Source organism: Dipodomys spectabilis, unplaced genomic scaffold, assembly GCF_019054845.1.
Source record: "Dipodomys spectabilis isolate Male_0828 unplaced genomic scaffold, ASM1905484v1 ptg000137l, whole genome shotgun sequence".
Classification (NCBI taxonomy): Eukaryota; Metazoa; Chordata; class Mammalia; order Rodentia; family Heteromyidae; genus Dipodomys; species Dipodomys spectabilis.
Genome location: NW_024870814.1, coordinates 12,322,009 through 12,348,818, shown reverse-complemented (window position 1 = coordinate 12,348,818; position 26,810 = coordinate 12,322,009). Strand labels below are relative to the sequence as shown.

Below are 26,810 nucleotides of genomic sequence, written 5' to 3'. Positions count from 1 at the left end.
TGGTTTTCCTCCCACCGCAATACATAACAAAATCCTATTTACCTGTATAACTGGCAGCAGCAAATTTTATCCTTTTGTGAAAAACCCCAGGGGCTCATATCCTTATTAGAGACAGTATTCTTCACACATCAGCCCACCTGGGATGATTGTCAGCAACATTTACAGGTGCTTTTAACCTGGGAGGAAAGAGAGTGAATCCAGCACAGTGCCTTGAAGGCAGTCCATGTACCAGATGGTTTCCCCACTGATGACCCAGTCCATTTGGAGCAAATCTTTCCTCAGACTTGCCCAAGCTGGGACTACAAAATTGATTGAGATAAGGAGACACTTTTCAATTATCACCACTGTGTTAGCAGAGATACAGGCAGTGGCTAGGAAACCAACTAATTTATCTATGTGAGTGAGACTGTACAGCTCCCCAGTGAGTCCCCTAATGCTTTTCTAGAATGGCTTCTAGAAGCCCCTAGGAGCTATATGGCTATCTATCCTGAGGCCCTGGAGAATTGAAGAGCACTAAATATGGCCTTTGTTACCCAATCAGCCCCAGATATTTGAAGAAAGCTGCAAAAGTTAGAAGGTTTTGAAGGAAAGGAGTTATCTGCATTGGTAGTGGTTGCTCAGTGGGTGTTTGATAACAGAGATACCCTGGAAGAAAAATAGTCTAAGAAGGAACTTCGAGTTTGGGTAGCAGCACCAGGATATAGATTAAGAAACCCTTGGTGAAAACAGTAAAATTCATTTGCAGTGGCAGTAGGGAATCTCTAGGAGGAGATCAGTGTGCTTACTGCAAGCCAAAGGACAATGTGATGTAACTGTGGAGATGATGTCAAACAGCGATAGTTATGGTACAATGGCATGTCTGACCTCAACTGTCCTTAATTCAAAATGATGATATGGTTACCCAAAGATACTCTGATGTCCCAAAGGCCATGTGTTATTTCAAAGGTGTTAAGAGGTCATAATAGGTTTAGGATGTCACAATGGCAATGTGATTTACAAAGGATTGGTGTTGTCACAGTGGTGATGAGGTCTCCATTGGATAGTGATGTCACGACTAATTTGTAATATCACCATCACATGTCCAATTTCAATTGCTACAAGATCACAATGAAAATACCATTTCAAGGAAAGAGCTATAAGTCAGAAAAGCCATGAATTTTCTAAAATATTATGAGGACATAATGGGTTTGTGAAAACACAATGGGACAGTGATATTACATTGACAATGTAATGTTACAATATCATGTCATAATAATATTTTGATGTCACAATTAGTTGGTGATTCCATACCAGTGATGAGGATACAATAGGCTTGTTATGTTGTTATGGGTTGATGATGTCATTTCATAATGCTATGATGTCATTGTAGTTTGGTGAAGTCACAATGAGCTGATAGTGTCATAATGACAATGTAATGTCACAGTGGTGATGATATCACAAAGGGTTTATGATGCTACAATGGCATGATTGATCTCAATTGTTATTAGTTTACAATATTATCATACAAAGAGACAAGCTTTTTTCCCAAACCTATTATGAACTCATAACCCTTTAGAAAATTCCTGGTCTTTGGCACTTCTAGCTCCTACCTTGAATTTATATGCTAATTGTGAACTAGTAACAATTGAAATTGGACATGCCATTGTGATATTACAAACTCATTAGTACATTACAAATCCATTGTGACCTCACAAACAGTGTGAAATCACAAAACTATTAGGACCTCAGAAAATTTTGAAAATACCTTGCCTTTGTGACATCACAGTCCCTTTTTGTACCCATACCCCATTGTGAACTAATGACAATTGAGATCAGACATGTCATTGTAACATCACAAACCCTTTGTGGCATCATCAGGAGTGTGACATCACAGTGTCATTGTAACACTAACAACTCATTGTGACATCACACAAAAAATGACATAATAGCATTATGATATCACATTGTCACAGTGATGTCATATACACATTTGAATGCCTATTCTGATTTCATTCTATTCAAATATGGCATGCGTGTTGATATCAGAAACCTATTTTGACCTCATGAACATTGTGACATTGCAATCCCTTTTGACATCATGTTGCCATTGTGATATCACTAACCCACTGTGACTTCACCAACCTGTTCTAATCTCGTAACTGTTTGACATGATAACATTGTGATATCTTAGGCCTGTTGTGGGTTCACAGTCTGTTTTCGACCTATTTCAGGTAAGATATGTGATATCAGGAATCCACTGTGACATCATGACCATTGTGACATCTCACTGTCAGATATCATGACCATCGTGTCACATTGTGACATCACAAACCTGCTAGGACTTCATCACATATGTGCCAACACCTACGTTTTGAGACATCATGGTCCCTTTGTGAACTCAAATATTCATTGTGAATTTATGACAAATGAGACCTGACATTCAATTTTGACTTCACCCACCCATTGTGACATCACAAACCTATAGTGACCTCATCACAAGTATGACATAAGTAACACATTGTGATATCAAAATATTATTATGACATGATATTGTGAGATCACATTGCCATTGTGATATACATCTCATGGTGTTTTCACTAACTTATTGTGACCTCTTAATATTTTAGAAAATTCATATCCTTTAGGAATTCAAGTTCTATCTGTGAACTTGTATCCTCATTGGTAACTAGTAGCAGTGGAAATGGGGCATGTCATTGTGATAATAGAAACTTGTTGTGACATCCCAAACCCCTTGTGACCTCATCACAGCTGTGACATCAAATCCTTTGTGACATCACATTCCCATTGTGAAATCACAGTCACATTGTGACAGCCCAAATATATTTTGACCTCTTAGCTTCTTTGAGAAAACATGGCTTTTGTGACATCACAGTCCCTTTGTGAACCCATATCCTCATTGTGAACAAATGACAATTGATATCAGACATGCCATTGTATCATCACATTGTATCATCCCATTGTGACATCACATTGCCATTGTAACATAATGATTATATTGTGACATTCCAAATCTTTTATGACATCTTAGCACTTTTGAAAAAGTATATGGCCTTTGTGACATCACAGTCCCTTTGTGTGCCAATTTTTTGAACTAATGACCATTGAGATCACGAACCCTTTGGGACATCACCAGTGTGAAATCACATTGTTGTTCTGATACAAACAGCTTATTTTAACATAATAAAACTACAATATCATCACACCATTAGGACATCACATTGTTATTGGATGTCATAGACACATTATGAATGCCTATTCTGTGATTTCATGCTATTTCAAATGTGGCATGTTGATGTTCAGAAACATTGTGACCTCATAACCATTGTGACATCATATTGCATGGTGATATCACTAACTCGCTGTGACATCACAAACCTGTCCTGTCCTCATAACTTTTGTGACGTGCTGCCATTGTGATATCTGAGGCTCTTTGTGAGCTCATAATCTGTATCCAACCTCATAATATTTCAGGTATGACATGTGATATCAGAAATCCACTGTGACATCATGAAAATTCTGACATCATATTGGCAGATATCATGAGCATTGTGTCACACTGGGACATCAAAAACCTGTTAGGACTTCATCACATTTGTGAAAACATATACCTTTGCAGACATCACAGTCCCTTTGTGAACTCATATACTCATTTTGAATGAATGACAATTGTGATCCAGTATGGCATTGTGACATTTCCAATTCATTGTAACATCACAAACCTATTGTGACCCCATCACCAATATAGCATCACTTAATAATTGTGACATCAAAACATTATTATGTCATAGTATTGTGACACACATTACCATTGTGATATTACTGTTCCATTGTGTTTTCACAAACCCAGTATGACCTCATTACATTCAAGAAAATTCATGGCCTTTGGGACTTTAAGCATCTTCTGTGAATTTGCATCCCCATTGGGAAGTAGCAGCAATTAAAATTAGACATGTGGCTGTGATATTACAAACTCATGACATCACAAACCTATTGTGACCTCATCACCACTTTGACCTCAAAAACCATTGTAAAATCACATTGCCCATGATTTCACAATCACATTGTGACATCCAAAACCTATTATGATCTTTTAGAAACTTTCAAAAACACATGGTCTTTGTGATGTTGCAGTCATTTTGTGTACCAATATCCTCGTTGTAAAATAAGGAAAATTGAGGTCAGACCTGCATGGAAAACTTTTTGATAGCTTACAAATAGCCTATTCCTTATTGAAATATTACTATGAATTGAAGGATTTACAAGTTCTTTAATGGGTTATATTAGTATTTATGTGATATTCAAAATTACCTAAAATTCATCAGTGAATAGCACTTGATAGATCATTTCTTTTCTCTTATTAGTTTAGCTCAAGCTAACTTTGTATCCCACACAGTAGTGACTCCTTGGGTCCTGACGCCTGCATAGGCCAATCCCAAACATCTGGATGTCCGCTTATGTAACTCAGCACCTTCAATGGAGTCAAAAATGCTATTTCTCCCTTACATGGACAATCAGCTCTCCTCACTCTTGCTTCCAAGCCCCATGTAGTTCCTCCCCATATGGATGACATTTCTGGGTGCTAATGGTTCCAAAAATCTGTTCAAAAATTCCAACATAATCTTCCTTTCTGAGGTTCTACTCACTCAGCTTGGACCCAATATCTTTAGCAGAGGTAATGAGCACAGTGTTTTCTCAGTAACTAGGAGACCACTGAGTGTAGAAGACTGATGCAAATTTGCACAATACAATAGGTTCTACGATAACCTGAGTTTATCTTCCTTTTCAAGAAGAATTAGCTTCTGAACACAGTAGCTATGGTGATGTTTAAAACCCAGAAAGAATAAATTGAGGCCCTTAAGCACAAACATTTGAAATTATACACAAGGCTAGGTTGGTAGAAAAGATTGTTCATGTATGAAGGGAGACAATCTTTGAAAAGACTTGCTTTTATGAATTGATCAGGACATAAAAACCTCAGAGAAGATGGAGGAAAACAAGGCAGAACTGTACATGACACAATGTCCAGGCATTTTCTTATCAATGAGGTCCACTTTCTTATTTCACCATTATGGATTGCTTTATAGGACAGCAGTGCTGATATGTTGCCATATAAACGTTATCAGTGAACAAAAGTAATTCCAAAATGTTCCGTTGTGGATAGTAAAGACACGTGACATGTCTTGTCTCAGTTAAAAGAAATCAAAAGAAAAACAGCATTGACCCATTTGTTAGGAAATGGAAAGACTTGGAAAAAAGTATATTAAGTGAAGTAAGCCAGGTCCAAAGAAACATAGGTCCCATGGATTCCCTTATTTGCAATAACTAGCATATATCTGAGTCAAACAGAAAAGGTCAGATAAGTTGATGTTAGGGGAATGAACCCCAAGATAAGTATTCAAATGTTTATTTTTTCTTTCATGCAATTGTTTCTAACATATTTATAAGATGATTTCTATGTGGCTTTGTATGTCCCACCCCCACGGTATAACCCCTACTTTCACTGTATTTGATGTTGTTATAATTTGTGGAGGGGAACGGAAAAAAACAAATCGTTTAAATAGGGATACAGGTGGACCCATTGCAACAATGAGATGTACGATTTGTTATGTCAAAAAACAAACTTTACAACTTTGGTGGGGGGGAGGATCGGGTGGAGGGAGTTAGGGGGAGTATGGGAAGAGATGGGAAGGGGAAACAAACAGGAGGCAACAATGCTTGATAAGAAATTTACTTGTTATCTTGCCCATGTAATTGTAACTCCTCTGTATGTTATTCTCACAATAAAAAAGAAGAAAAACAGCTTTGAAACAAAAGGATCATTGGCATGATCAAGCCACTGGAAAGCAACTTATTGATTCTCTTCTGTGGCTACAATATTTTCTGTTGCTGACCTAGGTCCCCTGGGAATCAGAATGTGCAGAGTTGCTGAGATGAGGCAGCTGGACAGCTGTGCTTAACCCTGCCCAGATGCTGCTGATTTACATGTTCAAACATCACAGCCTATGCTCAGGACGTCTTCATTTCCATGCATTTTACATGCATTTGTTCCATGCATTTGTTCAATTCCATGCATTTTGCTGCTGTTTATAGGATTTCATGTTTCTTTTTGCTTGTTTTCTTTTGTGTGTGTGTGTGTGTGTGTGTTTGAAGCACTTTATCTCTATTTTTATCTTTTGTAGGACAACTTATTGAATCCAAATTTTCACTAGTGTTAACTATATCACAATTAACATAGGCATACAGAAATTCCTTGCTTAATGCCACTTTCATAATTTGATGGTTTTTCCTTTGGATATATAACCAGGATTGAGCTAGTCAACTTATCTGGTATGTCTGTTTTTAGGTTTTTTAGTGCCTTCCATACTCTCATCCCTACTGGATATCTTACTTATATTCCTACCAACTGGACTTGCTTACCTAGTAGTTTAGGTTATACAACTAGTTTGGATTCACAGAGTAAAGGAGAAGCCATTCTTGGTATTAGAAACAGGGCTGTTGCTGTTCTTGTTGTTTCCTAGTAAAAGAGAATTAAAGTTAAAATTATATTTGATCCACACACATTATTCATATGTAGCTCATGGGATGGTATCAATTTTCAATAAGACTTACATTCTGTAATATATATATATATATATATATATATATATATATATATATATATATATATATATATTTGGCATATCAACAATCTTAAAATAACTCCGTTCTTTGAGGAGAATTTCTAAAGACCTGAGGGTTTGGCAATCAAATATTGAAAATGGGACATTCACAGGGTCAAGAAATCATAGATGGAAATTTCTAAAACCTAGAGCTCAAATCATTTTTAAGCTGTTTATCTCAGGTACTTTATTTGATCTCAGGGATGGAAAGCTGAACAGCATAGGAGGCATGTTAATCCTGATAACAACTTGATTAGATTGCTAAGTGTTCAAGAGATCAGCTCATTTCAAGTGGTGTCCATGAAGGTGTTTCTAGATCACATGGGCTCTACTATAATAAGTGGATTCATCACTTTATGGATTAACCATGCGATGGTATTATGGGGAGGTATTAAAGCATGGGGTGGTGCTTAGTTAGAGGAAATATAGCATTTATAGGCTTGGACTTGAACTATATATTGTCCTGTGCACTTCCTGTCTTCTCATGGTTTCTTGACTGCTCTAAATTGAGTGGCCTCTGCTAGATATTCCTACCCCATAACATTCTGTCTCACTATTGGCCAAGGAAACAAAGGACTATGAACAGAAGTTGTTCCTGTCAAGCATTTGCTTTCAGACACAGGAAATTTATAAAATCTCTCATATCTCTTGATTAGCAATCTATACTTTAACCAGGTAACAAAATTCACACAAAATTAGAGAAACCATGCTTTTGGTGAAGTCTATTTTGGTTAAGAAGATCTTAATTTGGCATAAATTGTTTAGGCATACAAAAATATTGATTCAAACAATGATCCCATGAATCAAAACAATAATGATTTTAGAAACTTAAGGCTATATCAAGACTAAAGAAATTACTAAAAAATTGCCAACAATTCCAATGAAGTTTGAAAAGTAAAGAAGTAGATTGAAGTAGAGGCTACATTGGCAAAGTTGCTACCAAGAATCTATCTGAAAAGATATATAGGGGTAGTTTTGGAGGTTGGAGGGAAGGGATGGTAGGGGAAAAACAAAGGAGGAGGCAACAATACTTGATAGGAAATGTATGCATTGCCTTGCTCATGTAACTGTAACCCCACTGTGCAGTATTTTTACAATAAAAAACATACAAAAATAATGATAGTCTATAGTCCTGGCTACCAATAGGAGGAACATGGTCCTGTCTGTATCTGACAAGCAAAACTAAAACTAATAAGGGTGATAGGAGTATGGCTCACTTTAGAGAGCTTGCTTAGCAAGCTCAAGGTCCTGAATTACAATGTTTAGACTACAAACCTTCTAAAAATGTGTTTCTTTGTTGGATATATTGTGACCTGAATTTCACTTTGTATCTTAACCTCTAGATGTTGTTTGTGACCTCTAGAAGTCACTGCCCGTCTGGCCACTGAGGAATATCAAATAAAACTGATTTTTGTGGCAAGTTGAGTGACCCACAGCATAACAGATAGGAGCTACATCTGGATCAGCAGAAATTCAGAGCATGAATAGCTAATAAATATAACTGCTTAGGATTTTGTGCTGCTTTTGGGGAGGTGCATTATGCTTGCTAAAAACATCTACAAAATATGATTGAGTGCAAAAATAGTTCCTTTATGGAAACATCTAAGGAACAATTAGCACTAACATTAACCATACTATGATAGTCATCTGTAGTCTAGTCTCTGTCATCTCTGGTGTTGTCTATCTCTTACTGTAAAATTTAGTAATGCATAGTCATATATAAATGGAACAATAAAAATGAGACTCTGCATGTAAAATATAGTATCATAAATATCATTAGGTTCACTGTTAATATTTATTCACTGTCTATATTTATAAAATATGTACATTTATTTGTTTATTTATTTATTGCTGCAGATAAACACATTTCCAGGAAAAATGCATACATGTGCAGATAGATGCACACACAAAAATCAGGGATCCTGTGAAAGACAATTTATTCTTTCCAGAGACTTAGAGAAAAACTTGTAAGAACACAGAACCTGGAAACTTCTGAAGAAACATGTATATACTGCTCAATAATATTCTTTTTTCACTCACCATTCTCTTGAAAGCTTTAGGAAAATAGAAGTACTTTTGATGATGGTTTGTGATGGTTCATCTGCATTGTCAAATTAGTTGGATTGCTGCAAGATGAGCAAACTATATTTGTTGACATATCTGTGAGAGTTTCTGTAGAGATAATTGACTAAGAGAGGAAAATCTATGCCATTGTACACAGCCCCTTCCAAAATGCTAGGGCTTCTTATGAAGTAAAAAAAGGAAGGGGGAGTAAGCAAATCAATGTGTTACTTGGCTGCCAGTATATGAGCACTCTGCCGATATGGTGCACTAAAATTTCTAATCTATGAGGTGAAACAAAGCATTCTGCTATTTCAGTTGTTTTTACAGATTGTTTACAGAAATGACAAGTTAAGTAACGCCTCTTTATAACTTAGGTTCTAGCTTATTTTTTGACCAATGATGGAAGATTGATGCTATACTGAGAGCATTTGATTTCCCCATCACTGGGTTGAGAAGTATGATACTTATCTTCAGTGGAAACTGGTAATTTGTTAGGTGATCACACGTTGCAGAAGACTTTTTCAAAGTGAGAGTTTAAATGTGGAAAAAATTTATCAGTGAAGGAAAGCTGTAATGCAGAGGGAGTAGAATCAGTCCCTGAACATATGGATTTATACTTAGGAAGATGAGATGTGGAAGTGAATATCACAGAAGAGCTGCAGGCCAGGCAGTGGGTTCTGAGCCCTGGTGGCTGGGTGCTGTGCTACTTGGAGCAGGATGAGTGGGGCAGCACTTCTCTGCTGGAGGCAACTGGGTATAGAGCCTCAGACAATCAGGAATCCTCCAACTACAATCCCCCCATCTACAACTCCAGAAGCTTTGCCTTAAGACATCTGAATAGTTTGTGAACAAGTCCATATCATATTATATGTCCTTTATAAGTACATTTGACATCTGTAACTAAGAACAGTGACCAGTCCTCACAGAATGCAACAGCCTGTTTTCTTCTAATTATAACACTTTCCCAGCATACTGTCCCCACGTAGCCAACACTAGCAACTTTGTAAGTCATCAGGACTCAAGGCAGAGAAGCAGAAGAGGAGCCACTGGTTCTTTCCACCTGCACTATGCCATGAACCAAATACTGATGGATTTCCTTTACCAGTTCAGCCCTCCACATGCTTTCAGTGATTCATATTTGGTAAAATGCTGGGTGTCAAGTGGAGGGATTCAGGTATCTCTGTGGAGCTTTTTTCACTTGTTTCTGTGTCCTCTCCTGTGTGGACTTATACACTCTTCTTCTTCCTCTTTCTTTTTCGTCAATTGTGGGGCTTGAACTCTGAGCTAGGGCTCTGTCCCTGCGCTCTTCAGCTCAAGGTAAGTATTCTACCTCTTGAGCAACAGTACCACTTCCGGGTTTCTAGTGTTTATTAGAGATAAGCTTCTCGTGGACTTTGCTGCTAGGGCTACCTTTGAACCATGATCCTCAGATTTCAGCCTCCTAAGTAGCTAGGATTACAGGCGTGAGCCACTGGCACCTGGCTTAGCTCTTCATTTTCAACTTAGTACTGAATACCCTCCCCATTCCCCTCTACAAAAAAAAAGAGTAGACTTTTATCTCACAAATTACTCTTCAGGTTAAACAAAGTGGTATTCAATCAATTTGAAACCACAGCTCTCTACAATGTAAGGCAGTGAATAAAAGTTGAGTATAGAATCCCTTAGGAAAAAGAGGAAGACATAAGTAAAGACAGGCTCCAATAGGGATAGAATATTCCTAATAACTGTGCATAATACCAAGTAGGAAGAATTATGAAAGCAGCTGCCATGGTGCTATGCTAAAGAATTATTTTTGCCAGAAGGTCTTCTTTTTCTATATGAATTTATTACTACCAGAAATAATAAGATTGGTTGAAGTTATATAACTCCTAAAGTAGCACACTGAGAATGAGTATTCTTTCCATAATGCCTTGCTGAAGAAATTTATACTTGGAGTCAGTACTACTGAGATTTAGGTTAACCAAACGAAATCTGAAGATCAGAGTTTTTAGCAAACTGGAAATGAATGCCTTTGATACTTTCCCCTATTAACCAGCAAAACACCTGCATGTTGAAGTGTCAAGTGGTAGACCTCCAGCCTTGCACAAAAAAAGCTAAGGGCAACATACAAGCCTTATATCAGTACAAACACACACACACACACACACACACACACACACACACACACACACACACACACACACACACACAGAAGCACACTCCACTATTACCCCCCACCTCACTAACGACATGCAATACAAATTTAATCCATAGAAAATGTCAAAAGGATCCTTAACAGATAGAACAGTGCTGGAGGAATAGCAATACCAAATTTCAAACTCTACTAAAAAGCCATAGTAATCAACACAGCTTGGTACTGGCATAAGAACAGACCTCAGGACCAATGGAATAGAATTGAAAACCCAGAAATGAACCTACAGATTTATAGCCATCTAATCTTCGATAAGGGAGCTAAAAAAAAAATAGGATAGAAGAAAGACAGCCTCTTCAGTAAATGGTGCTGGCAAAATTGTTTAACTACTTGTAGAAAACTAAAGCTAGATCCTTATATATCACCCTGCACCAGAATCATATCCAAATCGATCAAAGACCTCGGAGTCAAAGAGGACACCCTGAAAACAATACAGGATGGAATAGGAGAAACCTAATTCTCCTTGGCAGAGGCCCAAATTTTCTTAAGAGAAACCCAGAAACACAACAAATCGAAGAATGGTTGGACAAATGGGATTGCATGAAATTGCAAAGCTTCTGCACGGCAAAGGACATAGATATCAAGATCAATAGATTGGAAGAAGATCTTCACTAGCCATACAACAGAAAAGGGTCTCATATCTAAAATATCCCTGGAATTCAAAAAAATTATATCCCCCAACAATGAATTCTCAAAGAAACAACTGCCCAATAAATAAGTGGGCTAAAGATTTAAGGAGAAACTTCTCTGAAGTGGAAAGAAGGAAGGCCAATAGACACATGAAGAAATGCTCAACCTCCCTAGCCATAAAAGAAATGCAAATCAAAACAACAGTGAGATACTACCTCACCCCAGTTAGAATGGCTATAATCAAGAACTCTAACAACAACAGATGCTGGAGGGGATGTGGACAGAAGGGAACCTAGCTTCATTGTTGGTGGGAGTGTAAACTTGTTCAACCACTTTGGAAATTAGTATGGAGGTTCCTCAAAAGACTCCACATAGAGCTCCCCTATGACCCAGCAATCCCACTTTTGGGCATTTACCCAAATGTTTACAAACAAGACCACACTAAAGCTACTAGCACAACTATGTTTATTGCAGCATTATTTACCATAGCTAAGATATGGAACCAACCCAGATGCCCCTCAGTAAATGAATGCATCAAGAAAATGTGGTTTATATACACAATGGAATTCTATGCTTCTATCAGAAAGAATAGCATTTCCCCATTTGTTAGGAAATGGAAAGACTTGGAAATAATTATATTAAGTGAGGTAAGCCATGCCCAAAGAAACATAGGTCCCATGGTTTCCCTTATTTGCAATAACTAGTATATGTCTGAGAAAAGCAGAACTGGTCAGAGAAGTTGATGTTAGGTGAAATGCACCCCAAGGTAAGGATTTGAATATTTTCTCTTTGTTGCGATTGTTTCTGACATATTTATAAGATGATTTCTTTGTTGCTTTGTATGTCCCTCCCCATGGTATAACACCTGATTTTACTGTTGGTATAATTTGTGGAGGGGAAAGGAAAAAGCAAATTGTTTAAATAGGGATACAGGTGGCCCCTTGCAACAATGAGGTGCACAAGACATTATATCTAAAAATGAACTTTACAGCTTTGGGGAGGGTGGGGATGGGGATGAGTGGGTCAGGTGGAATGGAGATGGGAAGGGATGGGATGGGGAAACAAAGGAGGAGGCAACAATGCTTGATAAGAAATGTACTCATTACCTTGCCCATGTAATTGTAACCCCTCTGTACGGTATTTTCAAAATAATAAAAAAAGCAAAAGAAAGTCAAAAGGATATTTTGGAATATATTTTATTAACATTCCTAGGGGGAAAAAGTTTATTTTATAAGATATAAAGCTAAAATATTACCACTAGAGGGCAAAGAAACCCAGTAGAAAACAAGATGTTCATCTTAGTAATAGGGAAGTCATAGAGTTAGTGTTTTACTATCAACAAAGTCTGCAGGATTGGACATTTGTGTATGACCAGCCACACTCAAGAGGAGCTGTCAGCAGGCTGGATTGTGGGGAAAAGTCTTCTGTCTATGGTATTTGGAGACTGGAAACTTTGTCTTGTCTCTATTTCATGCCTGCTTTCTTAGCAAAGGTAATCTTTTCAGGGAAGATTCATGTCCCCCTGAGTTACATTTACTTGGAAGAGGCCTGTAAGAAGTGAGTGAGGTGATGTGTGATCACTGGGGCTGAAGCAAACCCTATAGTACTAGTGTCTTTAGGAGATGAGGCACTGGGGATTGCTGTCTCTGTCATGGTGTCTATCTCTGTCTGTCCCTGTCTCTGATCCTTTTGTCTGCACTTCATCAGGATAACACCTGGTCAGCTCTCACAAATGGATTGCCATAATAGTTTGCACCACTTGGATACTGACAATTTCTTGTGTGTTTTTCAAACATTCTTTTCAGTAATAATCACTAATTTATTTTTCTTCACATTGTCATTTCTACCTTTTAGCACCTTGATATAGAAAACCTTATACTTACTCTGGGTTTAGGAGAAGTTATATGTGAGTAATTATTAAGACCACCTGTCTATGAAATATTTAATGCACTCATACATTCATAGTAGTCCCAAGGTTCTTATACCAACATGTTTCCTCTGCCTTATCAACTATTTGCAGATTGAAGGAGATAATTCTCACAAGTCTTTTCTTCTCTGAATTGCAAGAGTTGTACAAGAAATTATATAATGTAACATGCTCATTGGAATGTCTAGGGCTTCTTGATCAGAGTCACCCTTCTGTCATGCTATTTGAAAATAAACAGCAGAAATTATAGCATGGAAAACATGAAGTTACTCCATACAACAGAAAATATGAAGAATTATATAGGATTTCTCTCACACAAATCCTCATGATTATGAGTGACCTAAAAATTATTTTAGATAATAAATTGTTATTTTACCAAAATGAAGTGTTTCAATCACAAGAATAAATTAGTTTCCTATCACATTATTAAAAGCAGAGACATGTACTTATATGCATAGCTTTTTATTTAAATGTTGATAAATATTTAAACACTTTCAGATGATGTAATTTCAAATTTTAAAAGATATATGAGATATTGTCTATACATTATGAAAGTCTTTCCAGCATTAGAAATACATTACTTGTGGGCTCATTCATATGAGACATAGAGCAGGAGGGAGGGAGCTGAGGATTTGGGGTTGTGATGCCATCTTGCTGCCATTCACCTGTATGATGCTCTCAGACTCTTGTCCCTAGGAAAGCCTTTTAGAGCTCTGAGCACCCAATGTTTGACCTGAGCAGCCTATGCTAAGAATCAGAGAATTAAATATTAGAAATGGGGCAGTGAGTTCTTAGGAAAAATAATGGAAAGGCAGGAAAGATGCCATAACTCCTAGAAATATAAATGTATGTTTGCCAGTTATCTGACAGAGAACTTAAATGCTTCATTTTCAATTCTATTTAACTACAATTCTAAATATATCATGCATTTATATCATGTACTATGCTTTTTAAAATACCATAGAGTCAATTTTAAAACATAGATTTATGTAGCATAATCAATGAAATTCTTGGCATAGAATTGCAAAAAATGGTGAAACAAGTCTTTGAAATACATGAAACAGTTGATCGTTTCTAGATTGAATGAGAAGACTGCACTTTTCAGACTCTTTTTTTAATTTTAATATGTTTGATTTCTTAGATAATGAATAGGCACCCAGTCATCAAAAGCAGACTTCTTAGATTTCCATCAGTACAAACACCATCTCCAAAGTGAGTTCAAACATACTTAAGAATCTCCCTTGTCACTGCACCTCAGGACAGTTAGTGTAACCTATGACATCTCACATCCTACAAAATTCCTCTGTCACCATGAGATTTGAGGTGCCACAGCTCCCCCCTGGGTACAAAATATGAAATATCTTTAGATCCTCAATTCTGGTAGAGCTTTTTTTTTTTCTTACTCTAAATACAAAGAACCACATTTACAAAAGAATGGAGAAATAGTACCATCATCACTTATAGACGAATATTTTGAACAAATCAAATAGAACCTCTGATCTCACAGAATTGCTTTCATTTGAAAGCAAAGAGCAGAAATTGAAGAAAAGCTTCTCATGATTCTCTAATTTATGACACTCCCCACATGCAGCCTTCCCTTTCTGGAATGTATGAAAAAGGGCAGCAAAACCTGTGCGACTGCTTTAAGAAGGGAAATATGGGATAAGGATGAGAGGTCAAGGGTGTGAGGTTAATGGAGTACATTGTATGCATGTGTGGAAATGTCACAATGAATCCCTTCTTGTACAGTTAATATATGCTGACAAAGACTAGTATATGTCTAGGACAAGCAGAAAAGCTCAAAAGCTATGTACATATGACCATATAAAATGATGCTAAGCAAAATGGATCCCAAGATAGGGACACAAATGGTTTTATCTTTCTTGCTGTTTTTTTTTTAATGTATTTATAATGTACTGTGTGATTGTTTTGTTTCTTTTGTATGTTCTTCCCCCATGGTATAACCCCTGTTTTCACTGTATTTGATTCTGGAGCCCTGCATCTTGTATATACGTTTTTCTAATTTTGAGAGGGGAATATAAATATCAAAATGCTGAAATGAGGGTACAGGTTGGCCCATTATAACAATGAGATTACAAGATGCTATATTGAAACCAAACTTTACAACTTCACTGGGGGAGGTGTGGGAAGGGAGTAGTTGGGGAAGTGGGGAGGGAAGGGACAGTACGGGAAAACCAAAGGAGGAGATAACAATGCTCGATAGGAAATGTACTCATTACCTTATTCATGTATCTGTAACCCCTCTGTACAGTATTTTTACAATAAAATATATAAAAAAGAATTTAAAAAGAAATTAAATGTATTCTTATTCTGTAGCAGTATAAAAACAGTGGTCAAAAATAGTATGTGTTACTCTTTCGTTTTTTTTAACAGATATAGCTAATTATGTCATTATATTTTCAAAAAGATCTCAGTTTGAAGTCACTGAGGTTCTCTTAACCAGACATGGGAATTCAATCTTTAACCTTAGTTCCTGTACATACCATGTTTATGAACTTGTGAAGAGATGGCTGTAGATGAATGATCTCAAGACACAAAAATTCCAAACAAAAGAATACTTTAATGGTCATGATGGCCATAATGGTTCACATCTATAGTTCAACCTCTAGAGAACAGTAGGAATGTGGTTCCAGTTGAGTCAGAACAAAGTAGTCAGACCACATCTCAATAATCAAGCCACCAAGGAACAGGTTTTTAGTTCGGTCTTAAATTTTGTGTTCTTATTGCTCGTGGTAATCACATACTAATCATGTGGATGAACTTCTCTCAGATTAGATTTGTGCCTTTTCCCCCTCAGAGTTCTTTCAGTAATGGATATATGTGAGCAAAGTCCTGAAGTTCTGCTATGTTCTATAAGGACATCATTACTGATGATCTTTATTTCAATTCTAGATTAAGGTGTTGGCTGTTGGATTTCTCTGCTATATAGTTGTTCTTTTTCCTTTGAAATTGTGAGGATTCGTGGAGAAATATATGGTAGTTTATGGATATCACATCCCTAGTGAAAATATCACTACTAATCCAAGGACTTACAATTTATTTCACAGAATACTTTGGTATTTATTCAATATTCAAAAAACTCTCAAAATTGGCCAGTAGTCATTCCTTGTTAGCTGATTTCTCTCCACTCTTCCTTTGCATCATCCACTATGAATTTGTAGTTTGTGACAAAAAATGATCCAAACTCATCTTTCTCTTTTCCTATTTTTGATAAAGAAATAAACTGTTCTGCAAAGGTCACTGGTTTTATTTGTGAGAGAATAAATGAGGTCAATTAATGAAGGTGCTATTTGTTATTAAAGTTAAGCAATCATTACTTCTAGATTAGAAAAAATTATTCACTTGTGCATCTATTCATCTATATGTACATATATTTATATGTACACATTCATATATACATATGTATAAACACATACATATGTAAATTTATGGTAATTACTTCACTCATATCAAAAATTAGGATATTATTAAATGAATTCTTAGAAAAATTTTCTGATTTTGTTTTTTCCACAAAATATTCAGTATTAGAAATCTTTGAAATATGTCAGTAACATTAGATTAAATTTTCATTTAATTAGCTTTCATTGTTTTTACCTCGAGTACAAATATTGGCTCTAATTTTCCCTCATAATTTAGTCATATGATCAACAACTCTTCTGGGTGATATGAAACTCTTAGTGTTACTGTCACTTACATTATTATATAATACACCCCTGCCCCCACCCCCAGATTTGTTCAGACATTCCTCAGAATGTGATAACATGAATAAGATGAGCCAACTTTGTATCCCATGCAACAGTGACTTCCTGAGCCCTGACAGCTGCACAGGCCAATCCAACACATATGGATGTCCTCTTGGGTCACTCCATCTCAGCACCTACAATCGAGTCAACAATGCTATTTCTACCTTGCAAAGAAAATCAGCTCTCCCATGTTGTCTCCTCCCAATATGGATGACATTTCCATGTTCTATTGATTTCAAGATTGTTCAGAGATTCCAACATACTCACTCTGCTTGGGCCCAATATCTTTAACCCAGGTGTGCAGCACAGTGTTCTCTTAGGAGCTAGAAAATTCCACTGAACAGAGGAGACATATGTAGGTTTAGGCCACAAAATAGGTTTCAAGATAACCTGAGTTTATCCTCCTTTTTCTTGGGGGGGGGGATCCGGTCGTGGGGCCTGAACTCTTGAGTGACATTGCCACTTCCAGGTTTTTTATTTTTTTGCTTATGTGGTGCTGAGGAATCAAACCCAGGGCCTCAGGAATGCAAGGCAAGCGCTCTAAACACTGAGCAACCTTCCCAGCCCGAGTTTATCCTCTCTTTTAAAGAGAATCTATCTCTGGTTCTGAACAGAGTAGATGTGGTGAAGATGTTTAAAAGCCAGAAGGAATAATATGAGGACTTTCAGCATGGACATATAAAATGATACACAATTCTAGGTCAGTAAAAATTATAAAGGCTGTTCAGATATGAAGGGAGAAAGGCTCTGAAAGGACATGCTTGTATGGATCACCTGGGACAAAAACTCAGAGATGGAGGAGATAATAAGCCTGAATAGCACAGTACAGAAGTCCAGGCATTTTCTTAACAACACAACAACTACACTTATTCCACCTCCATGGATTGAATTCATTACAGGACAACAGTGCTGATAAATTGACACATAAAGATTATCAGTGAATCAGAGCTACTGTAAAACTTTCTGTCCTGCATAATAATAAAGAAATGCCAAATTTGTGTTGTGCAAAATTTGTTTGTAAATTTCTGGAACTAACACTCCAGTGAACAAGTCTTGCCTCAGTTAAAGAAATAAGATGAAAAGAAGCGTTGATCCTCAAAGTTACATTGCTGTGCACACATTACAGGAAAGCAACTTGGTGACTCTCTTCTGTGATTGTTCAGAGATTCCAACATACTCACTCTGCTTGGGCCCAATATCTTTAACCCAGGTGTGCAGCACAGTGTTCTCTTAGGAGCTAGAAGATTCCACTGAACAGAGGAGACATATGTAGGTTTAGGCCAGAAAATAGGTTTCAAGATAACCTGAGTTTATCCTCCTTTTTCTTGTTGGGGGGGGGGGGGGTCCGGTCGTGGGGCCTGAACTCTTGAGCGACATTGCCACTTCCAGGTTTTTTTTTTTTTTGCTTATGTGGTGCTGAGGAATCGAACCCAGGGCCTCAGGCATACAAGGCAAGCGCTCTACCACTGAGCCACAAAGGAGAAGGCTACAATGCTTGATAAGAAATGTATTCATTATCTTGCTCATCTAATTGTAACCCCTCTGTACAGTATTTTCACAATTAAAAATAACTAAAAATTTAAAAAAGAAAGTTCCTTGTTTTTTTTTTTTTTAATTTAATTTTATTTTATTTGAGAATATACTGTACAGAGGGGTTACAATTACATGGGCAGGATAATGCATACGTTTCTTACCAAGCATTGCAGCCTCCTCCTTTGTTTACCCTTCACCTCCCTTCCCAGCCTCCCCCCTCCCCCCCACCCAATCATACCCCCCCTTTGCCCCCCCCCCACCGACATTGTAAAGCTGGTTTTGACATGACATTTTGTACTTCTCATTGTTGCAACAGGTCCACCTGAATCCTTAAACGACTTGTTTGTCCCCATCTCCTCCACATGTTATACTGACATCAAATATAGTGAAAGCGGGGGTTACACTGTGGTGGAGGGACATACAAAGCAACAAAGAAATAATCTTATAAATGCGTTAGAAACACATGCATGACAGAAACAAAAACATTAAAATACATATTTGAGGTTTGTTTTCCTAACATCACATTCTCTGACTTTTTCCGCTTGACTCATACCTATACTAGATATTGCAAATAAGGGAAACCATGGGACCTATGTTTCTTTGGGCCTGGCTTACTTCACTTAATATAATTTTTTCCAAGCCTTTCCATTTCCTAACAAATGGGGAAATGTCATTCTTTCTGATGGAGGCATAGAATTCCATTGTGTATATATACCACAATTTCTTGATCCATTCATCTACTGAGGGGCATCTGGGTTGGTTCCATATCTTAGCTATAGTACATAATGCTGCAATAAACATAGTTGTGCTGGTAGCTTTAGTGTGGCCTTGTTTGTGATCATTTGCGTAAATGCCCAAAAGTGGGATTGCTGGGTCATAGGGGAGCTCTATGTGGAGTCTTTTGAGGAACCTCCATACTGCTTTCCAAAGTGGTTGAACAAGTTTACATTCCCACCAACAATGAAGTAAGGTTCCTTTCTGTCCACATCCCCTCCAGCATCTGTTGTTGTTAGAGTTCTTGATTTTTGCTGTTATAACCGGAGTGAGGTGATATCTCAATGTTGTTTTGATTTGCATTTCTTTTATGGCTAGGAATGTTGAACATTTCTTCTTGTGTCTATTGGCCATCCTTCTTTCTTCTTCAGAGAAGCTTCTCTTTAAGTCTTTCGCCCACTTACTTATTGGGCAGTTGTTTCTTTGAGGATTTGTTGTTGGGTGGTTTAATTTTTTGAGTTCCAATTATATTTTAGATATGAGACCCTTGTCCGTTGTATGGCTAGTAAAGATCTTCTCCCAGTGCGTGGGCTTTCTATTGATCTTGCTAGCTATGTCATTTGCCCTGCAGAAGCTCTGCAACCTTATACAATCCCATTTGTCCAGCCTTTCTTTGATTTGTTGTGTTTCTGGGTCTCTATTCAGAAAATTTCGGCCTGAGCCAAGGAGACCCAGGGTTTCTCCTATTCCATCCTGTAATGTTTTCAGAGTGTCTGTTTTGAGTTCAAGGTCTTTGATCCATTTGGAGTTGATTCTGGTGCAGGGTGATATATAAGGATCTAGCTTTAGTTTTCTACATGTAGTTAACCAGTTTTGCCAGCACCATTTACTGAAGAGGCTGTCTGTCTTCCATTCTATTGTTTTAGCTCCCTTATCGAAGATTAGATGGCTATAGGTCTGTAGGTTCATTTCTAGGTTTTCAATTCTATTCCATTGGTCCTGAGGTCTGTTCTTATGCCAATACCACGCTGTTTTGATTACTATGGCTTTATAGCAGAGTTTGAAATTTGGTATTGATATTCCTCCAGCAGTGTTCTTTCCGTTGAGGAGCGTTTTTGCTATTCGGGGTCTTTTATTGTTCCATATGAATTTTTGGATTGCCTCTTCTATTTCCTTGAAGAATGAGGGTGGAATTTTGATAGGTATTGCGTTGAATTTGTAGATAGCCTTGGGAAGTATTGCCATTTTCACGATGTTAATCTTTCCAATCCAGGAGCATGGGAGGTTTTGCCATTTTTTAAGTTCTGTGTTGATTTCCTTTTTCAAGATTTTAAAGTTTTCATCATAGAGGTCCTTCACTTCTTTAGTTAAGTTAATTCTTAGGTATTTTATTTTTTGTGGGGCTATTACAAATGGAGTTGCTTTCCTAATTTCAGCCACACTTTTCTCATTGTTGGCATACAGAAAAGCCATTGATTTTTGGGGGTTAATTTTATAACCTGCTACTTTGCCAAACTTTTGAATCACCTTGAGTAATTTGGGAGTGGAGTCTATGGGATTCTTTAAATACAAGATCATGTCATCTGCAAAGAGGGAGAGTTTTATTTCTTCTTTCCCTATTTGGATCCCCTTTATGTCTGCATCTTGCCTTATTGCTGTAGCTAGGCATTCTAATACTAGATTGAAGAGAAGTGGAGAGAGTGGGCATCCTTGTCTTGTTCCTGAGTTAAGAGGAAATGGCTTTAGTTTTTCACCATTGAGGATAATGTTGGCTGTAGGTTTGTCATATACAGCCTTTATTGTATTGAGGAATGGTCCATGGATTCCTAATTTTTCCAAAACCTTAATCATAAAGGGGTGTTGGATCTTGTAGAATGCTTTTTCTGCGTCTATTGAGATAACCATGTGGTTCTTATTCTTGCTCCTGTTGATGTGATGAATAATATTAATTGATTTGCGTGTATTGAACCAGCTTTGCATCCCTGAAATGAATCCTGTTTGATCGTGGTGTATGATTTTTTGGATGAATTGTTGAAGTCGGTTGGCCAAAATTTTGTTGAGAAGTTTTGCATCAATGTTCATCAAAGAAATCGGTCTATAGTTCTCTTTCTTTGATGAGTCCCTGCCTGGTTTTGGGATGAGGGTTATGATGGCTTCATAGAATGTGTTCGGTAGTGAGCTTTCTCTTTCAATTTCATTGAAGAGTTGGAGGAGAATTGGTGTGAACTCTGCTTTGAAGGCCTTGTAAAGTTCCGCTGTAAAACCATCTGGTCCTGGACTTTTCTTAGCTGGGAGGTCTCTTATTGCTGTTTCTATTTCAATGCTTGATATGGGCCTGTTAAGATAGTTTAACTCATCTTGGATTAGTTTTGGCATGTCAATATTTGCTAGGAAGAGGTCCATTTCTGTCAAGTTCTCAAACTTATTAGCATAAAGTTTTGAGAAGTATTCCCTTATAATTCCTGAATCTTGCTTGTTTCCGTGGTGATGTTTCCATTCTCATCTCTGAGTTTATTAATTTGGGTGTGTTCTCTGCTTTTTCTGATAAGATTTGCTAAGGGTCTGTCAATTTTGTTAAGTTTTTCGAAGATCCAACTCTTTGTTTTGTTGATTCTTTCTATAATTTTTTTGGATTCTAATTCATTTAATTCTGATTTAATTTTGATTATTTCTTTCCGTCTACTGGATTGGGGTTTATCTTGCTGCTCTTTTTCAAGGAAGGTTAGATGTGTCATTAAATTGTTAGTTTCAGATCTCTCCAATTTGTTGATGTAGGAGCTCAGAGCTATAAACTTGCCTCTGAGTACTGCCTTTGCTGTGTCCCAGAGGAGCTGGTAATTTGTGTGTTCATTTTTGTTGAATAGCATGAACATTTGAATTTCCTTTCTAATCTCTTCCATGACCCACTCATGATTCAGCAGTGTGTTGTTCAGCCTCCATGTGATGCCGGACTTTCTTTGGTGGCTTTTGGTGTTGAGTTCTAATTTTATTCCCTTGTGGTCAGAGAGAATGCAAGGTATAACTTCAATGTTTCTGAATTTAGACAAGTTTGCTTTGTGGCCTAAAATGTGGTCTATTTTAGAAAACGTTCCATGTGCTGCTGAGAAAAACGTGTATTCTGATGCTGCTGGGTGAAATGTTCGGTAAATGTCTGTTAAGTCTAGTTGATCTATGCAGCTGTTTAGATCTGCGGTTTCTCTGTTGAGTTTTTGCCGAGTTGATCTATCTAGTGGGGAGAGTGGTGTGTTAAAATCCCCAACAATTAATGTCTTTGGATCTATATGGGATTTGAGGGAAAGTAGTGTTTCTTTGATAAATTTGGGTGCTCCATTGTTTGGCGAATAGATATTTAGAATTGTAATATCCTCCTGAAGGAGAGATCCTTTAATTAGTATGTAGCGACCTTCTTTATTTCTTTGCACGAATTTTAATTTGAAGTCTATTTTATCTGATATTAGGATTGCAACTCCCGCCTGTTTATGCGGTCCGTTTGCTTGGTAGATTTTGTTCCAGCCAGAAAGTTCCTTGTTTTATTGTTTTTTGATTTTTTTTCCCCACTGAGAAATTACAAGCCATTTCTTCAGTGCTTTGGAATAAGAAAACTATTATAGGGCTGGGAAGGTGGCTCAGTGGTAGAGCGCTTGACTTGCATGCCTGAGGCCCTGGGTTCAATTCCTCAGCACCACATAAGCAAAAGGAAAAAAGCTGGTAGTGGCACTGTGGCTCAAGTGGTAGAATGCTAGCCTTGAGCTGAAGAGCTGAGGGACAGCACCCAGGCCGAGTTCAGGCCCCACAACTGGACCCCCCCAAAAAAAGAAAAGAAAACTATTATATGTTCTTATTATTTATTTTCAAATAATTATAAATGTCCATAAAGTTGTGAAGAAAATTACTAGGAGGTTTTTTGCATCCATCCCCCAGACTATCCCAGTACCAACATCTTTGTATAACTGTGCTACCTTATTTAAACCAGGAAATAGACATTGGTTCAATCCATATAGATACTACAGTAGTCTCTTGCACACTTTGGTGTTTGTTCATGTGCAGATTTGTGTGCATTGGGTGTGCTTATCACATGAGCAGCCCACATGTATGTGTGAATGTTGAGAATATATAGGTACCCTATATTTGGGTTTCTCTGTTGTCAACACTCTCATGGAGGAACTGTTCCCTACCAATGCCACAGACTCCTGGGGCTGTCCATGAGCCACAGAATTCCCTTTTTCCAATCCTGCAGCCCTGGCCAACACTTCATAAAAAGAAAATATAAAAAAGTCCCGTTTTAAGATTGGCTGTATTATTCAGTATAGCTTTCTTATGGTTCATCCAGACAATGTATATGATAGTTTAGCTCCTGTTTATATTGAATAGAATGCTTTGGTTGAAGAAACACATTTTCTTTTTTTTTTTTTTTATCAGTTAGGGATACTTGGGAAGATTCTTAGTTTTACTACTGATAAGGATTCTAAGACTATTTCTTTACAAGTTTCTATGTGAAAATGACATGCATTACTCTGGGATAAACGCCCAACCATTTGTTTTTTGAAATGTATTTTCAATAGAGCTTTCAAGTTTAGAAAGCACTGTCCAAGTTCATAGTTTTTATTGTCACGGTGATGTACAGAGGGGTTATAGTTACATAAACAAGGTAATAAGGACATTTTTTGTCAAACTTGTTACCCAATTTCAAGGACATTTTAACATTGCTGTAGCATTTTAAATTCCATTCAGCAAATTAGGAAAGCAACCTCATTTGTAATAGCCCCACAAAAAATAAAATACCTAAGAATTAACTTAACTAAAGAAGTGAAGGAACTCTATGATGAAAACTTTAAAATTTTGAAAAAGGAAATCAACACAGAACTTAAAAAATGGCAAAACCTCCCATGCTCCTGGATTGGAAAGATTAACGTGAAAATGGCAATACTTCCCAAGGCTATCTACAAATTCAACGCAATACCTATCAAAATTCCACCCTCATTCTTCAAGGAAATAGAAGAGGCAATCCAAAAATTCATATGGAACAATAAAAGACCCCGAATAGCAAAAACGCTCCTCAACGGAAAGAACACTGCTGGAGGAATATCAATACCAAATTTCAAACTCTGCTATAAAGCCATAGTAATCAAAACAGCGTGGTATTGGCATAAGAACAGACCTCAGGACCAATGGAATAGAATTGAAAACCTAGAAATGAACCTACAGACCTATAGCCATCTAATCTTCGATAAGGGAGCTAAAAAAATAGGATAGAAGAAAGACAGCCTCTTCAGTAAATGGTGCTGGCAAAATTGGTTAACTACATGTAGAAAACTAAGGCTACATCCTTATATATCATCCTGCACCAGAATCAAGTCCAAATGGATCAAAGACCTTGAACTCAAAACAGACACTCTGAAAACATTACAGGATGGAATAGGAGAAACCCTAGGTCTCCTTGGCTCAGGCCGAAATTTTCTGAATAGAGACCCGGAAACACAACAAATCAAAGAAAGGCTGGACAAATGGGATTGTATAAGGTTGCAGAGCTTCTGCAGGGCAAATGACATAGCTAGCAAGATCAATAGAAAGCCCACGCACTGGGAGAAGATCTTTACTAGCCATACAACGGACAAGGGTCTCATATCTAAAATATAATTGGAACTCAAAAAATTAAACCACCCAACAACAAATCCTCAAAGAAACAACTGCCCAATAAGTAAGTGGGCGAAAGACTTAAAGAGAAGCTTCTCTGAAGAAGAAAGAAGGATGGCCAATAGACACAAGAAGAAATGTTCAACATTCCTAGCCATAAAAGAAATGCAAATCAAAACAACATTGAGATATCACCTCACTCCGGTTATAACAGCAAAAATCAAGAACTCTAACAACAACAGATGCTGGAGGGGATGTGGACAGAAAGGAACCTTACTTCATTGTTGGTGGGAATGTAAACTTGTTCAACCACTTTGGAAAGCAGTATGGAGGTTCCTCAAAAGACTCCACATAGAGCTCCCCTATGACCCAGCAATCCCACTTTTGGGCATTTACGCAAATGATCACAAACAAGGCCACACTAAAGCTACCAGCACAACTATGTTTATTGCAGCATTATGTACTATAGCTAAGATATGGAACCAACCCAGATGCCCCTCAGTAGATGAATGGATCAAGAAATTGTGGTATATATACACAATGGAATTCTATGCCTCCATCAGAAAGAATGACATTTCCCCATTTGTTAGGAAATGGAAAGGCTTGGAAAAAATTATATTAAGTGAAGTAAGCCAGGCCCAAAGAAACATAGGTCCCATGGTTTCCCTTATTTGCAATATCTAGTATAGGTATGAGTCAAGCGGAAAAAGTCAGAGAATGTGATGTTAGGAAAACAAACCTCAAATATGTATTTTAATGTTTTTGTTTCTGTCATGCATGTGTTTCTAACGCATTTATAAGATTATTTCTTTGTTGCTTTGTATGTCCCTCCACCACAGTGTAACCCCCGCTTTCACTATATTTGATGTCAGTATAACATGTGGAGGAGATGGGGACAAACAAGTCGTTTAAGGATTCAGGTGGACCTGTTGCAACAATGAGAAGTACAAAATGTCATGTCAAAACCAGCTTTACAATGTTGGTGGGGGGGGCGAAGGGGGGGTATGATTGGGTGGGGGGGAGGGGGGAGGCTGGGAAGGGAGGTGAAGGGTAAACAAAGGAGGAGGCTGCAATGCTTGGTAAGAAACGTATGCATTATCCTGCCCATGTAATTTTAACCCCTCTGTACAGTATGTTCTCAAATAAAATAAAATAAAATTAAAAAAAAATTTTCCATTCAGCAGTGGATGAATATTCAGCTCCCCACCATGTTAATATAGTTCCTGTTATCTTTATCTTTTTCATTATATTTCCTCTCAAAAGTTTATGTAGCTTTTCTTCTGATGATATAGATACTTGTTCCAGACCTCATTCAGGTTCATGGCCCAGACCATTAACACTTTCCTTCTGAGCTGTACTTCCTTCTCCCAGGAATATCCCCACAGGAAAGTCTTCCAGTATCCTCCTTCCCACAGATCAGCAGCTTCATCTGTCAGGCAGAAACTCACAACCCATGAAATGTAAGCCTGCCCACAGCTCTGGTTTGAGATCATTATTCCAAATTCTTCCATGGATTCTGGTGCCTGAGTCTGTGTGGACTGGAAATTCACAACCCACATGGCCACATTTGCTGAAGCCAGCCCTGGAGCATACATCATGAAAATTTCAGGGGTTATTCTTAGAATCTGGCTTCTTTCAACCCTACTTGTGTCAATGTTTTTGTGGCCTCTCTTTGTCAATCTATTAATGTGTCC

General features: G+C 37.5%; 1 pseudogene; it reads right to left on the bottom strand.

The window, feature by feature from the left end:
- Positions 1-26,810, bottom strand: part of LOC122116639 — a 1,030,500-nt pseudogene that overhangs the window by 524,742 nt on the left and 478,948 nt on the right.